Source organism: Suncus etruscus, chromosome 5 (assembly GCF_024139225.1).
Source record: "Suncus etruscus isolate mSunEtr1 chromosome 5, mSunEtr1.pri.cur, whole genome shotgun sequence".
NCBI lineage: Eukaryota > Metazoa > Chordata > Mammalia > Eulipotyphla > Soricidae > Suncus > Suncus etruscus.
In genome coordinates, this window is record NC_064852.1 from 99,426,367 (window position 1) to 99,442,384 (window position 16,018).

The 16,018-nt window shown below is 33.2% G+C and overlaps 1 protein-coding gene and 1 non-coding gene across 2 annotated transcripts in view; both read right to left on the reverse strand.

Annotated features, from left to right (window-relative positions):
* B3GALT1 (beta-1,3-galactosyltransferase 1) overlaps nucleotides 1-16,018 on the reverse strand; it is a 726,928-nt gene that overhangs the window by 518,479 nt on the left and 192,431 nt on the right. The gene's annotated exons all lie outside the window — the stretch shown is intronic.
* Nucleotides 10,913-11,020, reverse strand: LOC126010659 (U6 spliceosomal RNA). The gene has a single exon (XR_007496676.1). It is a non-coding gene; the product is annotated as a U6 spliceosomal RNA (small nuclear RNA).

Below are 16,018 nucleotides of genomic sequence, written 5' to 3' on the forward strand. Positions count from 1 at the left end.
GTGCTTGAATAATTATGCCCCACTTTACTTGTCTTGCATTTTTTATGTAAATATTTGAGATTAAAAAAAAGCTCAAATAAAGGACTAAGTGGCTCATTACAATGTTTTTATAGGGAGTGGTGGCCAAAGAAAGAAGAGATAGTTGGATTAAGTGTAGTTATAGCCAAGATGGCATAAAATGCAAGAAGGAGGAAAGCTGTGACTTAGAGAGCACTATGAGGCATAAATAATAGGATGAATTGGGGTTCAGCACTTCAGCACTTAGTACTGAGAAATTTAGAGACATGTCTGAAATAGTGGACAACAGCTAGCAAATATCCAAGGAGTAATATTGATCGATATACTTTGTACCCCAATTTCTGGGTATATCTGATTCTTGTGAATGCCTCTTTGACCTTTGTTCAGGTAGGATTGACTATTTATTAATATGTTTTTAAAAATCTTTTTATTTAAACATCTTGGACACAAGGTTGTTACTACTACTAGTTCTTTTTTCCACAGATAAAGTTGTTTATGACTGAGTTACAGTCATACAATAAACGACAACCTTCAATTCCTTCATTTTTCACTACTAATGTCAACATTTGACACCAATGTTAAAAGTTTCCTTCTCACCCTCTCAGATGCCCTCTTCCCTCCCACCCTTTATTTCTGTTTTAGGGTCACACTTAGCAGTGCTCAAGGATCTATTCCTATGAACTCAGGTATTCTTCTGGTGGGTTTAGGGTACTATATGGGACACCCAACATTCTGTACTATCTCTCCAGTCCCAGGATTGACTATTTAATCTGTAATACGCATGTGTAGGGAATTTGATTCTCAGGGCTCCCCACTATGTAGATGATCTGGAAAAGAATGAATTATACCTGTGGTCATATATTAACAGCTCTCCTCTGGATCATGTTTTGGGTTAGAGTATCTTTTCTATCTCTACCTGTGTTAATCATGAAATTATGTGTAATCTTTTTATTGTTTGTTTTTTGTTTTTTTTGGGGGGGTCATACCTGACAGCACTCAGGGGTTACACCTGGCCATACGCTCAGAAATCGCTCCTGGCAGGCTCGGGGGACCATATGGGATGCCTGGATTTGAACCACTGCCCTTCTGTATGCAAGGAGTTTAAACGCCTTAACCTCCATGCTCTCTCTCCGGCCCCAGAAATTATGTTCAATGTTATGGTGCTTCCTGCCTCCAGTCAGAACCTAAAACATTCGAAATGCATGTAGTTTTTAAGGGGCACAATAATTTTTGTTGAGGACACCTACGATAATGAGAATACCCTCATTACATATGTCAAACACTAGTATTGAGATTGGTCTAACTGAAGTCCAAACCTGCATCTTTAAGGTCACTTTTCTAACTATATTGTAAAGGCTGGGGGGGAAAAAGCAAAATTTCATTTAAAAAATCAGAATTTTATTAGGCTAGACCAGTCAAGGGGTAAGTAATAACCTGAAATGCTAGAAAAGTAGAGACTGCTGAAATGGTAAAGAGAAGAGGAAGCAGATCTTGTTCTTCCAGACTTCAATCCTGAGCACTATCAGCAGTTTGGTAGTTAAATTTGTGACTTATTTTTGGGAGGGGGGCACACCCGGTGATGCTCAGGGTTACAAGGGTTACTCTGGCTATATGCTCAGAAGTCGCTCCTGGCTTGGGGGACCATATGGGACGTGGGGGGGGGGGTTTGAACTGCTGTTTGTCCTAGGCTAGCGCTGGCAAGACAAACACCTCCCCTCTAGCTCCACTGTGCCGGCCCCTTGTGACATTTCTTAAACAAAAATTTCTCTATTGCCTTGGCGTGGCTTATACCCTCTATTAGCAGTAGACTTCCAATCATGTAAATATGTAGAAGTATTGGTATATCAAACAATACTATATTTTGAATAAATACCTTGAGATAAACCCTTTTTAACCTACAAATATATGACCTTTATAGTAAGCCAAAGGAAGGAATCCATTCAACTTAATAAACAATTGGTTTTGTTTGTTTTGTTTTGTTTGCTTTTGGGTCCATACCCAGTGGTACTTATGGGTTACTCTTGGCTCTGTACTCAGGAATTACTTTTCACAGTGTACAGGGGACCAGATGGGATGCTGAAAATCGAATCTGAGTCAGAGGCCTGCAAGGCAAGCACACTATTCACTATACCATCACTTCAAGTCTTTAATTCAATTTAAAATATTATAGTCAATAGTGATATGTGGAAAACTTTTTCTTTTACATTGAAGGAACAACGAAAGACTTTCCAGTTTGCGCTATCACTTCTATTTGATTTAGTAGCCAGAGCCATTAGAGAATAAAAGGAAATCTGATTAAAAAATGAAGCAAAACTGTCATGATAGCATATTATAAAATATACCTAAATAATCCATTAAAAAGCTTTTATAAACAATAACTATGAAATAATGACTAGTTATAAAATCAATTTACAAAACCTGTTTTATTTTTATATAAAATAACATTTTCCTGGGGTATATGCACACTATCTATGTACATGTTTTCTTGTGTGTACATTTTCTCTTTTAATATTTTTAATTTTTATCACTTTATTTAAACACCACGGTTAATATAGTTGCTCAAAATACATTTGTTTCTGCTATTATATGTTCCACGCAACTACCAAAAGTATAAACTTCCCTCAATCATGGTTCGCAGATAGCTATCCACTCCAAAGCCAGCCTCCTTGGCAGGCATAAAATAATTTATATTATATTGTTAATTTACAAATAAGTGACAGTATAATTATCAAAAAATTGAATATTGCAGCAAAAGAAAATTTGTGAAAATTACTATATCTCGAAATGGGATCAATAAGTCATTGTCTGAAGGCTTACTAAACTGTTCATTACTAGTTGTTAATTCTATCATTGGTTTTGTTAACCTTAGGTGGTTTCTATGCTACTTTGATGGCTAAGGAATTCCAAGTTCTGTGGCTAACTTGGCAGCAACTGTGGGACATGGCTATTGCTCCCAGGGCTTCTGGTTGAGGCTTGGGGGAGGGGCCTGCATGCATGCACACCAACAAAGCTCTGGAGATGTCAGCCAATTTCCCAACAGACCTAAAGTTTTGGTAAGTTAGGCATCTCTGCAGAGATCAGCAGTAAAGTGATGAAATTGGGTCATTGGTGTGGCAGTGATTATGGGTTGTGAATATAACTGCCAGGCTTCTCCAAGGCAGGGAATTGCCTGACCCTCCTCTTGAGGGTACCCCAGTTTTCAGCGGTAAGCATTTTTCCTTTTTACAAAGATATATTACTGTATTGGACAACTTCAACTCTAACTTAAATAACTTTGTAAAAAGTCTATATCCAAATAAAGTCACCTTTCAAGGCATTATAAGAGCTCAAATTATGAGATTCATAACAAATTGACTCAACAAAATTCTTAAACATGTCATATTTTATATGTATTACACATATGTATAATTTATACATATATATGTATTTGGTCATCTTTTCTAATATACCACAGCTGTTTATCATTTATAGTTCTTAAAATATTGACTAAAGGTCCAGAAATATTGTTAAATGTATTTTTTATTTATTTTGGTTTTTGGGTCACACCCAGTGATGCTCAGGGGTTACTCCTGGCTATGTGCTCAGAAATCGCTCCTGGCTTGGGGGACTATATGGGATGCCGGGAATTGAACCACGGTATGTCCTAGGTTAGCATGTGCAAGGCAGATGCCCTACTGCTTCTGCCACTGCTCTGGTCCCAAATATATTTATTTCTGTAAAAATTTTTTTAATTATCTTTATTTAAACACCGTGATTACAAATATAATTGTAGTTGTATGATTACAGTCATGTAAAGAACACCCCCTTCACCAGTGCAGGATTCCCACCACCAATTTCCCAGATCTACCTACACCCCACCCCACCCACACCTGTACTTGAGACAGGCTTTCTTTTTCCCTCACTCATTCACATTGTTATGATATTTTTCAGTGTAGTTATTTCTCTAACTGCACTTATCACTCTATGTGGTGAGCTTCATGTCATTAGCTACACCTACATGGGAGGATGGGGAAGTAAGGGTTGGGACTGAGGCAGCAAAATATTAGAAATAAGCTATGTAGGGCAGTATCAAGGTCACAATACAAGATGGATATTATGGATATATAGAATATATGCACACTATACTATCAATATGAAAACAAGGAGAAAAAATTTCCACTGACTGTCTCAACATAAACCAGTGCTAGAACAGCCTGCCCTCCTCCCAGAGCGCATTCCCATTAGTGTAGGGGGAGATAGGGGGAAAGCCTGTTGACCCCTATAGAGTCCACCTAGACCGGTACCCAGGGAAAGACTGAAGTCCAGGGGAGAAAAACCCTATAGTTGGCAAGAGCTGGTCTCCAGAATCAAAAAGGAAACCGGAAGCCAAATGTCTGCCTGCCCTCCTCCCCATGCACCTCTCCTCTGGAGTACGGAGGGAGGGGGGAAGCCTGAGAACCACTAAAAGTATACCTGAACCCACTTCTGGCCATCTGAGTTGGCACCCAGGGAAGGCCTGGAGTCAGGGGAAAAAGACAAGGACGGCCGGGGGCCTGCAAAGCCTCCCAGCACTCCCCAGGCTAGGGAGAAAAGCTCTGGTATGGGGTCTCCCCAAACCCTATACCTGGCAAGGGCTGGTCTCCAGAATCAAAGAGGAAACCGGAAGCCAGATGTTTGCCCACCCTCCTCCCCAGCACTCCCCAGGCTAGGGAGAAAGGCTCTGGTATATTCATATACAGTTAGGACATCCTATTTTCTACTCACTTGGCATTTGTTCATTTTCAGGGATGGTCTTCTAGTTCAGTGTCACAGAAAGGTAGTGTGAAATCTTTGCCTTGTTTCATATATTATAGTATATGAGATAATTTATCCGTGAGCTTAATATGCAAGACATACTTTGCCATACTGGAAAAAATTTCAATTAATAATTTAAGAGTTTTAAATTATGAATGAATATATTACCTTTTCTATTTATATGTTGAGATTAATATTTTTGTTCTTTAATTTTGTAAATTTGATAAGTTAGGTGATTTAATGTTAAGTCAAATTGCTAGGATTAGTAAACTTGAATCTTTTTAGATATTATTAATTTTGTTTGCTAATTTTAAGAATTCTCAAATATGAAAAAGAGCAGTCTTTAACATTTATTGAGAATTATCTTTTCTATGTGTTTAGATTTAGCCTTCAGTTATAGCCCACTCTCAAAACTAACTTAATGATATTGTCAAAGGCTTAAATTTAATAAAATCTTTAAAATAGTAGGGTTTTTCAATGAACAAAAGTCTCCAGAATTTTCCCAATACTGTTACCATTCCAGAAAGCTATGTTTTTTCTTTATCACCTCATGGACCTTTAGTATTCTCTGAGAAAAATTTGGTATCACTATCCCTACTACCTTCCTTCTAGGTTTTATATTTCTTCCACATATTCAGTAATAACATATTATATATTTGGATGATGACTAATTAAGAATTTACTTCTTTATTATTTTTTCACCCAATTTATTTATTTATTTATTTATTTATTTGTTTATTTATTTATTTAAGGTTTAATACTTTAATCCAACAAAGACCCCAGACTGGACAGCAGGGCCATCCCCTAAGGAGATGAACATTTATTTATTTTTTTAACCTAATTCTAAGCTCCATGAAAAGCCAGGTCTTTATATCACAGCCTTATAGGGTGTTTATGCTAGACACATAACATATATTTTAATGAATTAATATAGTATTCTCACACTATATACTTTAAACAATGTAAATATTATCAACTTTATAAAGAACATTCTAAAATAATCTGCTTTCTTAATTACATTTTTACAATTGTGAAAAACAAATATTTATTACAAAGATAATATAAATGCTTCATAAAATGGCATTTTAATTTAAGAGCCAATTTATTAATCTCCTATTTTTATTATGGAATGACCTCTCCTATTTTCTAAAGGAATACTACCCACAAGTCATGTGAATGTGTCAGAATTCTAGATGAAATGAAAATACAAAGAGCCAACAGCCAATGGTTTATAAATACAGTTTGCAAGCACACAGAAACAATAACCTAAAGAAATACAGCAATCTTTTCAGAATTTTAATGTAATATACTTTGTTCTTTGCTGTTTTCGCAACTAACTAATATTATATGTCCATATAGCTGAGAGCTATTTATGAGTTATCAAGAGCAATACCTTGCTGTTAGATCCTATATTAAGTAATAAACTAAGGGAATGCCCAGGTTTTACCCCAGGGCAAATAGAATTGGCATAATTAGCTTTGGTAAAGATAAATAATATTGAGGTCCAGGGAGAGATCTCAGAGATCAAGGTTACATTCCTTATATGCACAAAATTTCAATCCCTAATACCACATGTGCTCTGACCATCATTAAGTACAGCCCTGAAGACCCCTGAATACTGAGGCCTCCACACTATAAGGCCAAGAGCTGCATCACATAAACTGGTTCTAGCATTAAACTTTCAGGTCCATTTGGTTAGTTGAGTATCACTGGCATTTGCTCCCAAGTTTGAGCACTGTTTGGAACACCACTCACCAAAGTACACACACAAAAGACAATACATGTTATTAATGAGCCCCTTAGTGAGTCTTTGAAAAAGCTTTGCCTTTTCTCTGGATAAACACACCACCTCCCTTTTGGTATTGATTGGTCATCTCTGGAGTAAGAATCCCTCCTATCCACTTTAGTCATTATACTAATAAAAGGATATTGGAAATAAATTTGTATCTACACAAAGGATTACTGCTTTGAACACACTATTGATAGTAAGAGCACAGTAGTATCATTTTTTTAAATATCTACAAACATAACAGTCTCAATAGTTATTAAATTCAAACACAAAGCTAAGACCACATTAACAGCATACACTTTTTACTTTTCCAGACACCTGTCTTAAAATATTCATAAATTGGGGCTGCTGGGGAAAATATTCATAAATTATATGCATATCCTCTAATAAATTCTGGCTATCTTCATGTTTAATTATCAAATTTATTGCTTCCATTTTTGTATCTCATTTCTCTCCTGCAAAAATAAAATCACAGCTCACAATATATATATCAATAAAGTCTGGCCATAAGTAAAATTTCCTTTGAGGAATTCATTGAAATATTTCAGCATGACTACAATGAATGGGGTTGAATTTATAGGAGTACAAGGCTTTCAGAAGACAGCATGCTAGCTGTGATTGGAAGAACTGTGTTTTCTTGCCTTCAAACAAAGCCTGTAACTGACTTAGTTGCAAAAAATGGTTTTTATAGGCAATGTCACCAAATTTTTCTTTCACAAAGGTCATTCTGGACAAGTCCTTAGTAATGGGGGAAAACCTACTAAGGGGGAGGGAAAAGGAATTAGTCACTCTTCATTAAATGTCCATTTTATCTTTAGGTGATACAAAATATTTTTTTCTTTACGCAATTTTCTTTTATAGTTTAATCTCAATTTTTTAAGAAAATGTTAAATATATGAAAATAAAATATAAAATACACAGACTGAAATAGCAACAGTAAATTGATATTTCTCTTAAATATTTTCCTCTTTGGTAGTACTTAAAAACTTTGTTAAATAATTTTATCTTCACATTTTAAAATGGCCAATATTATATTCATGTAAAGAACTTATTAAAACAGATAAAAGGCAATTGAAATATAGCTGTAGGAATATGTGACTTCTCTGGGAAAATAAGATATTCATTTATTCAATCACTTGTGCTTAAAATATCCTCCCTCTCAAAAACCATTTGGATACTTTAAAACAGTATCTTATTTATGTCAACACATAAAGGATTGAGTTGAATAAACCACAATGCCAATACAAATTTAAAAAATGTTCTTGTGATCAATTATGCTGTGAATAATACATGAAAGAAAAGCAGTGTTGACTTTATAATACTGTTCACTTTCTTTTATTGTAATCAGCACCACTTAACTTTTAGATCATCTATTTCACACAAAGAACTTTAAGTCACTATTTCCATTCATATCCATGTCAGTGAATTAGTCTCAGATAAGTGCTCAGCATTTACTCTTGGCAGTATCCCAGGTACCCCATGGATAATAAATATCAGGCCTATGCAATTAGAGATCTTGGTATTTGTACAGGTTATAGGATGGAGCCTAGGATAGAGTCTTTACAGTTTGAGAAGTTCTCTTCCAACACTGTTGGTTTAATCAATCTTCTATAATTGGTGGTCTTGGTGTTTGCACCGATCCTAGGATGAAGCCTAGGATAGAGTCTTTCATTATGTTTCCAGAAGTTCAATTTTTTTCTTTTTCTTTTTTTGTTTTATTTTGGGCTCATGATTATTGCTTGGTTATTGTCTGTATTGCGGTGGTATTTTGGGGATTATTTTTTGTCATTGTAGTTTTTGTTTTGTTTTGTTTTATTTCCTTGTTTGCTTGTTCTTTTTTTTCTTAATTTTTTGTCTTTATGTGATGTTTTTCTTCCTTCTCCCCTCTCTTCTCTTAAATTGATATTTATAACTCTCTAGATGGACCCCTCCCAGATGTTTTTGTTTTTGCTTTTTTTTCTTGTTTTTTTTTCTTTTCTTTTTTTCTTTCCCTTCTAACAGAACCACATAACTTGAATCATCTTGTTCTGCCTCATAAATTGAGGGGAAAAATGGATGGTGCCAAGACCAAATAGTTGTATGAACATAGAGTAGAAAAAATATGACCAGTATTAAACACCAAATCCAAAGCCAATGACAACAGAATCAATACTCATTCTACAGCAAACTAGACACTGAGGGAACCACTTATACTAGCAGCCTGAGGGGCAAAGGAAGGGGGTATGAGATGCATGCTGGGTACAGGGTTGGAGAGAGGACAACACTGGTGGTGGGAATGCCCTGGGTTCAATGCTGCTATGTACTAAAATATTACTGTGAAAGATTTGTAATCCACTTGGTCACAATAAAAATTGTTAAAAAAAATAAAAAAGCATGTACAGCCCAAAAGCTCAACTCATCTAAATTTTTAATTAGGTCTTTAGGTTAGAGAGGCCAACTTAAGTTTAGTTTAAACATGCCAATTTTTTGGAGTGCCCTAGAAAAACTTTAAAAACTTTGAACTTTATTTTCACATAATCTTCAAAGAACAGTAGTCAATCAGTTTTGGAAAGGAAAAGATCTCAAATTCAAACCTTCTGGTTGTCATTTCGTAAACCATGTGATCATGTAAAAATTATCATGCTGGAGGTGACATTTATATCAATAATGCAGTAAATCATTTGAAATATTACTTAATATCAGTATTAAATATCACTATTAAAATGATTAATTAGTAATGACATTAGGAATAGGTATCTATATGTGCAAATTTCAAATTAAATTTAAAGGTAATGGCATTGCACTATGCTCTAGATTATGAAAGAATTGCGGGAGAGGGACAAAGTAATATATTCTGTTCTTAATAGCATTAAGATTTAGCAATGGTAATATAACACAACAATACCACAGTTATAATTTATGTTTTGATTAAAAAGAATGCTCTTTAAAAGTCTAGTGCACTCCCATTTGAGATACTCATACTGTGGAGCAAAGCTTAAATATATATATAAATATATGTAATATATGTTATATATTATTATAATTATATAATAAATATAAAAATATAAATATGCACAATTATAATTATCATAATTACTTTTATATTATACATTAATATATACTTATATATTATATAATCTTTTTTATTGTGGGCAAAATGAATTACAAATCTTTCACAGTAATATTTAAGGCACATAGGAGTAATAAATGAGGAAAATTCCCAACACCAGTGTTGTCCACCCTCCATTCCTGTTCTCAGCATGCATCCCTCTTCTCCTTCCACTACCCCCGTTATGCTAGTGCAACTGTTCCCCCATGTACAGTTTGATATAGATTGGGTATAATTTCTGTTGTCGTTGACTTTGGATTTTGTGCTCAAGTCTGATCATTTTTTATTTTCACCAAATGGATATAGACTATGTAGTCCTGGTACTATCCTTTTTTTTCTCCCTCCAATTATGATGCTGATCTAGGTGATTCCAATAATGTGGCTCTATTGGAGATAGAAGAAGGGATATGGGAGGAGTCTGTCTAGGTGCTGTAAGTATTTATTTGGAAGAAAAAAGGGAAGAAGAGAGAAAAAAAGAAGAGAGAAGAAAAAGAAGAAAAAGAAGAGAGAAGAAAAAAAGTAACAAAACAAAATAAAATGAGACAAGACAACAACAAAACAAAACTAATGACCATTAAGGGAGTAACAAAAAAAGTACAAAAAGGATTAAAAAAAAGAGTAGACCAAAAACCAACAGTTATAATTTTTAAGACAAAATCAAAACCAACTTTAAAAAGATAAGGGCTGCAGAGCTATTGTACAATGGGTAGCCTTCATATAGTGGATAGCAATCCTACAGTAGATCAGGCTAGTCTTGCAGGTGGCCAACCCAGTTTGATACTCCAAGAGTGATACCGAGCACAGAGCCAGCTGTAAAGCCTAAGCACAGCCATGCGTGGTACCAAAAAAATAAAATAAAAAAGAAAAGAAAAAAAGATTATCTATTCAAAGTCAGAACTTGATATTTATCTTGACAAAAAGGCCTAAGATCTTGAATTTTATTTATAAATAAATTCACATTATTTTTTTAATTAACAATCTCAAAAAAATCCTAAAGGAAATTATCATACATCAAACTTAATGACAGCTATGTCTTTTGTCTGATTTGAATTTTTTCCCTGAATAAAGAACATAAATACAGTCAAATATATTTAAACAAACATGTTATATTTAAACAAACATGCTTAAACAAGTATATCATGTTCTCTATATAATTAACATGACATGTTTTACATTAAGCCATAGAGAAGATACACCAATAGAACGAATTTAATTAATTATTAATTATATTAAATAATTGATAATTAATTAATGTTTGTTTATTTTTATTTGTGTATCATCCTTGCACAGGGGCCATGCTAATCTTCTCTGTATCTTTCCAATTTTAGTATATGTGCTGCCGAAGCGAGCACAATAAACAAATTTTCATTTCTAAATACTACTGTGAGAAAAATTTAAATTAATCACTAGAATCCACAAGTATAGTCTAAGAAAAAAAATAACCTGTAAAATCAAATACACTAATAAATTTAAAGGGAAAATTACATATCTAGATGCTAGTGGGGGGAAGCTTTCAATAATGGGTTCCATGGAGATAGGCCTCTGGTGATATAATGTGCCAAATTCAGGTTTTCAAGAGCCTCCAGGGCTATACCCTGCATTACTGGTAGGGCAAGGGCACAGTGAGTACCAGGAGGGGGGTTCTCTTGAAATCAGGGTCTCACTCAGATTAGACTTGTGCTCTTTCACCAGAACTCTCTATATGGTACCAACACCAAAATTTATCATCATAAACAAAGTTAAAGCATTCTGGTTACTTCAACACACTGATTTAAATGCTAATCACATCTGGAAACAACTACTAGACGAACATAGCCAGACAAATATTTGAGTACCTCACAACCTGATCAAGGGACACATAAAATTAAACATCTCAGGTAGTCTTTTTATCTAGCCTGCTCCAAAGTCCTTCATTTTATTACCTGTGGTCCCTTGAACAAGTGAAACAAAATTCCTCATTTCAGAAATGGAAAATAAATCTGGCAAATAAAAAAATGAAAAGGTTCAGAACTCAATTTCTTGAATATAATTAATACAGCAGGAGGAAGGTGGTTCGGACTTATGCCTCATATAAATATCATCTGTTTATTTAAGTGTCAACCTTGTTCTCTTGGGAAACTGAATATGCTAAATGAGTAAAGCAATGTTAGAAATAATAATCCTTTTGAATATGATTTTACAATAATAAACAGAAGCACCATCTGTTGTGAAATTTGCTCCTCGAAACAATGCTCTGAACTGATATGGCAGCTGGTACTATAATATCAGATTTTTGTAAAAGAAAATCAGGACCAATAAATGTTATTGTGTAAAAATAGTTCATTAAAAACACATATATTTCATGCCTTCTATTTCCCAAGTAATGTTTAGGCCTCCTTATGAAGTATCCATAAGAAGTACATTTATGCATGAACTATAATTAATGTTCATTAAGAAGTAAATCAATAAGACCAAAGAAAGAATAGAAAAAAGGGGAAACCCTTTCTTGGGAACATATTTTAATTTCAGAATTTCATTAACAAAACTAGCACATACATGAGTTCATGGGTTTCCATAATTAGAAATTATCTAATTTCTCTGCTGTTCCATAATTCTCCATATGAGATATCTATAAACTGTTCTTATACACTACATCCTTTATAGTGATACTTTTTAAGGAAAATTCTTACTGGACCTAAGTTTCTCAGGCTCATTACTTTCTTCAGCTTTGTAAATATAATTTGATTGAATAAGGAGGAATAGAGTAAGAAGAAAAGGAATAGAGAGAGGATGCTATAGTTTCAATGAGGATTTATATTGATATACCAGCAGTGACCCTCTCCCAAAACTGTAAGTCTTCTAGACTTCTTAGTCTAATCGAAAACTGCCTTCATAGCAACAATCTTTAATCTACAGAATTTAACAAGGACAATGAAAAGAGTTCAAAATGTAAAATGATAACAAAAATAGCAATTACTCAGATATAAAAATCACTTTTGGAAGCTTCCCTCCAATGATAGTTAATTTTTTATAGGGGAAAATGTTATAACCGTCGTTCTTAGTCCACTCCTTCTGAACAAAATACATTAGGTAAAGTTTTTCATTTCTCAATAAATTAGAAAGCCTTTCAAATAGTTTCTATTTATTAGTGTAAATGTTTAAGATATTGTGTATATGTAATCACATACATTTGTAAGTAAATAACATATATGCAATTTAATGGTCTTCAAAATAGAGGAGAGAAATAATAATGTTCATGATCTATGATACATTTATATGCTATGTGTTCTATTCTTCAGAAACAGTGATTAATACAGTTTTTATATATAATAGCATTTATTCTAGTCTGTTAGTGTTAGTCTAGTCTGTATTATGGCTTCTCTAGAAGAAATCTTCTGACACCCGAAAGCAAGTAATCTGACATTCTACTTCTACGCTTTACATTCATTGTTTTCTGTGGTTTACACAAACAAAATCATACCCACATACATATATATATATATATATATATATATATATATATATATACATATATATATATACACACACTTTGTAGTATTTCTAGATTCTAAAATATGGTACATTTGCAGTTTTATATCAAGAAAATAAAATGTGAACCCCACTGAGCATGACCCAAATATCAAAGAAAAATGTAATGTAAATATTATCATAATATTAAAACAAGTCAGTGCACAGACACCAAAAAACTTAATTATTTTGGATAAATATTTGATGTAGATAAATAAAACTCTATCCATACATAATTTCATTTTAGGTCACTTTTTAAAAATCTGTAATTTATATGCCAAATAAGTAAAATGCTGCAGTTTATTCAAAGTCATGTAAATTCAAGCCATTTCTTCAACTGTTACATCAGTCCTATTTTTCTAACAGAAAGGGAAATTCAATTGGCCTGACAATTTCACAAAAATCCTGATTACTATTGACTTCGATTATATGTTTACAAAATGATCTGTTGTTAACTTTTTCATTGAGTTTAATGATAGTAGAAGTTTTAAATATACAAATCCATTGAATAAATCTTTCTGAGCCGTTTTCCTGCTCAATGCAGTCAGGTCAAGAATTCATTGGTACTTACCCAGTTCTGGGGTTAAAATGTCTTAAGAAAGTAGCTTTGTTCTTATGATTCCAATTTTATATTAAATATATTTCTCCAAGATAAGAAAGTGGTATTTTTATGTCCTTATACCAAAATATTTTCTATGCCATTTCATTTCAATTTCATCTTAGAAAATTTAGCTTTTGTATTTAATTTTAAGATTACTATAACATATATACTGTAATGCATAATGGCTATATAAAGGACAAAAGTAAAGACAGAACACTTGCTTAATATTTTGAAAATAAAATTTATTAATCAAAAAATAAAAAAATAGAAAATAAACTGCAAATATAGACATAAAGAAAATTCACCATAAATAAGGACTTAGACTGTCAACTTTTAAGCAAAAGACTGAAAAATTAAATAAGAGGAATAGAAGTAATTAAAGCAAATAGGTATAGAAGAATAAAAGAAAAGACGTTTTAAGATATACTGTATAAGTGTGCTTTAATATGTTAAGAAGAATAATGGTGAGAAAATATGTTTTGGCACAAAAGGGGAACTCAGAAAGTAAGAAAGTATTTATTAGAGCAGAGCCCTTGAAGGCTACCTGCACCAGTCCATCCCTGGCAAGTATGTCTCCTAGTGAATAAGTATCCATTAGGCTTTATCAGGCTAGCCTCTCAAATTATTGAATTTCTTCCATTAGGATTCTATGTTCTTCAGGTGAGTCAATAACTTCATACTAGCTCCAAATGTAGACATCTCTTCAGGAAGGTGTATGTTCTTATCTATCATTAGTATCTGGTCTTCTTGGTATTACAAGTCTCAGTTCAAAGCAATGTAGTCATAAAACTACATCTGAGGATAGCCAAGAAATTTTAACTACAGATATAAAAACACTCTAAAACAATTAAATCAGATCTAAAACTGAGTCAAGTATTATTATTTTACAGATGATTTTTGTAGTATCTAGGGCTAAAAAATAACAAATTGACTTATATCTTACTCTTTAACTTTGTTTGCTCTATATTGTCTTCAAGACCACTTTCTACCTAATTGAATAAACTAAAGTTTTAGATTTGCAAAAAAAGTCTTTAGACTTTCCATACTAGAAATGTAGTTTGGAACCAGCAGGCTTGATATTATCAAGAAGCTTTATAGTTTTCAGAATCTCAGAAAAAACCTAAATTTTAGTAAATTAAAATCTCATGTTAACAAGATATTTATTAATTCTGTCTCCATATAACTTGGGGAGTACTGAGTTTAAAAATTACTCAGAGTTGCCACACGTGAATACTAAAACGATGCAAAAATGTACATCTTAGTCTCAACCTAGTTAAATATAATGAGTCTTGATTCTAGTCAAGCAGCTTTCTACTGTGCCTGTCATCACTTCCGTTTACATTATGTAATATTTGTAATACTCCTGAGAGTATTAATATTTAAAATATTCCTGAGATATTTGCATATCCAAGGCTATAAATTGTTTACAAAATATGAATTATGTTCAGGTTAATCATCTATTTAAAAAAAAAGGACAAGTAGTAATTCTGTTTGATCAATTTGTGCTGTTTTCCCATCACTTGGAAGCTAGCATGCCAATAAAAATAGTTACTAAAAAGAAACAAGAAAATATTTTAAAATAGACTTGACTTTAAAGTTTTAGCATTGAATTATGGTTATTCATGCAGCTGGCAGAGGCTCTTTTTAAAAGAAAATAAACCATCCAACATTCAGATGGAATTGGTCATTCTACCACAGTGTTTTGAATAATGTATGAGGGATCGAAGGAAGATTAATTTGAATGAAAAAATATTCTGAATAACTTTTACTTCTTAACTCACATCAAAATTGCAAACAATATTACTGCTAAATCATTCATTCATTTTTGTTTACATTTTGAAGTTTGCAAGGCTGGAAATCTCTCCCAGGAAAAGAACCAAGTGCTTTAGAAACCACCCAGCACACATTCATTTTTCTTTCTCCTTTGGTGGCTAACAAATCACTGTGTGCTCAAGTTTTTGTACAGGAGGGAAATAAAAGATCCAACAGTTAAGGGGAAAAAAAATCAAAGGTGGAAAAAAAAATCAAAGGTGAAAGCATCAATAAGACTGAATGATCTTGACCCATGAAGTAGTGCTTCAGTGAATAATTTGAACAAAGCTATATACATATGACCTGCTCTTTCCCCCAGCACAGTTGCTTATTCACAAAAGAGTCATGTGTAGAATGCTATTCTGTGGTCAGAATATTTCCTATTTGAGTTACCAACTTAAATGGCATCTTTACTATTTGTTTGCTTTAA